General features: G+C 40.4%; 1 long non-coding RNA gene across 1 annotated transcript; it reads left to right on the top strand.

Annotated features, from left to right (window-relative positions):
• The first annotated feature begins 486 nt into the window (after positions 1 to 486).
• LOC104953142 (uncharacterized) lies at positions 487 to 1,465 on the top strand. Its single transcript, XR_799179.1, has 4 exons — positions 487 to 540; positions 925 to 1,005; positions 1,102 to 1,176; positions 1,332 to 1,465. It is a non-coding gene; the product is annotated as an uncharacterized lncRNA (long non-coding RNA).
• The last annotated feature ends 847 nt before the right edge of the window (positions 1,466 to 2,312 follow it).

Below are 2,312 nucleotides of genomic sequence, written 5' to 3'. Positions count from 1 at the left end.
CGAATACAGTCGCTGGTTTATTTATGTCTTTAGGACGTTGTTGTGAGTTTGGACGGAGCAGATACAGGTTAGACCTCCATTAAGAAAACACGCATTTTAAAAGGTTTTCGCCTGCTGTCTTGTAAGCACACTTGTCGAAGCATTAATTCATGGTTTTTACTAACCGGTATCAGCATGTAGTTATTTCGGAATAATTTTAAAACGTGTTTTACAAATGAATAATGCTCAAATATGTTGAAAGCTGAAAACCCCCTAAACTCATCTTTCAAATTCTCAGTTAGCTGGATTATGACTGTGATTTTTTAAACTTGGTACTTTCATGAAATAATTTCCAGACATAACTGCTAATTTCCTCAGAGGAGCCAACACATAGAAATGTCATTATGAATAGACAAGCTTTTAGAGGGAAATATTACAATATTTTGGTGTTTGAAAGATACATATTAATTAAAATCAAGCATTCTTGTCATTTTAATCCTTTATCACAGGAAAACACTAACAGACAACAACATTGAGATTCGTAAATCAATCCAGGACCTGGTGAGTCATGAATTTGTATAATATCTACATATATGTTTTTTTTAGACTTTTTTGGAAGTTTCTTGTGCATTGTATCTATTCTGTCGACAGGCAGGCAGTACACTATATTATGCTTAAAATAGAGTGGAAAAAAACATCCGATACTCAGTCTTGTATTGTCAGACCCCTCTCCTGCAGCAGAGGTCATTATCAATATCTTGAAATATTTATGATACTTAAACGTGGACAATGCCAAGCTATTGGATTGGGTGTGATCTTGCATACTCACTTTGTAATATTCCTTTTAGTCTGGAGACAGTATTGGAGATACTGTTTTTTTTGCAAAATGTGTGCACATTACATATAAAGTGTTTTGGACCTAATATGTGGAAGCTTCCTTTTAAGCCAAATGACAGTGTTGAGGTCTGGAGCCCCATAAGTGGACTATCATCACAAAGTCTATCAGGAACTACAGAAGAAGTAGATGTAAGTGTCAGCCTATATGTTTCTGTGTTTTATACATATTTTGACTGCATGTAAATATGTCATAAGTTATTCAGGATGTTGATATTGTTTTCATAGAACCTGAATCATAATTCCTCCGACCACGACTTGGATAATGGCTCTGAAGATGCACATGATGTCAGCCACACAGCCGTAAGTATAGTGTCCTTTTTTTTTTAAATTGCACATTTTATGTGTAAGGTTTTAAGATTATTTTAAGAACTAACCAAACTACATCTTGGTAACATTGGTCACATGCAGGTTGTTTTGTAGATTATGTAATGGATGATTTTGTATCTGTTTTTTAGATAACTGATGAAGATTCTGAAGCCTGGCCTTCTCTCAGTGGGCAACAAAGTCTGTCAGGAGCAGAAGTCTCTGTAAGTTTCAGCTTTGTGGTGTGTTGCTGAACCATGTATTCTTTAGCAACGCTATAAAGTATAGCAAGAACCTGGCCTGATTTTGCACTTAGAGAGTAAGAAAATACCGGTTAGAACTTAAAGTTGCGATGAGGTCTTAAAATGTATGGAAAGGGTCTTAAAAAAGGTCTTAAAAGGTATTAAATTTGACTTCAGGATTCCTGCATATACCCTGGACTTATCTGACCGGCCCACTTCTGTACCGGCCCATCGGGATTCGTCCCGATGGCCAGTCCGGCGCCACTGCACCCAGCCCAGCCCACGTAAACTGTCAACGGGGGGAGCCTCGCTGCGGGGAAACGGTGGACCTAGTGTCCCGATCGGAGTGGGAATAATAATAATAATAATAATAATAATAATTTGTGCATTTTATCCATTAATTTCCCCAACATTGGGGTAAAAAAAAAAAAACGTTTAATCCATGTTGGTGTTGTACTACCCCTCCACACCGCGTGGGGTGCCGTCTGGGTGTGTGTGTTTGTGTTTAAAGCTTCCATTGCCTGACAAGCTGCACCTGTGTGACGAGCTGCTAAGCCTTGATGAGCTACACTTGGCCGGAAGCCTTCAAGAAAGAGCCCAGCCGGATACGTCGCTCTCGGACTCCTCTGGGCACTCTTTTCATGCCAGCCTCAGGGACCTGTGGCTGGTTCTGTCATTACATTGTTTATTTGAGAATAAACAATTGTTATTTTCTTACCCTTCGTCTCGCCTCCCTGCTTTTTGTTGCAGCCCAGGAGCCGGGTTGTAACAGATGGGGGCTCGTTGTTTTGGACCTGGGAAGCGTGTGCAACTGGATGTCCGTTGTGGGGACGGATTTCGCGCAGCTGCTGTTGTCGCTGGGTGCGGCTGGTTGTGTGGGAGTAGCGTTGC

The sequence above is a fragment of the Notothenia coriiceps genome, unplaced genomic scaffold (genome assembly GCF_000735185.1).
Source record: "Notothenia coriiceps isolate Sejong01 unplaced genomic scaffold, NC01 NC01_scaffold00021168, whole genome shotgun sequence".
Classification (NCBI taxonomy): Eukaryota; Metazoa; Chordata; class Actinopteri; order Perciformes; family Nototheniidae; genus Notothenia; species Notothenia coriiceps.
Note: the sequence above shows the minus strand (reverse complement) of the source record. Positions and strands in the feature narration are given on the sequence as shown.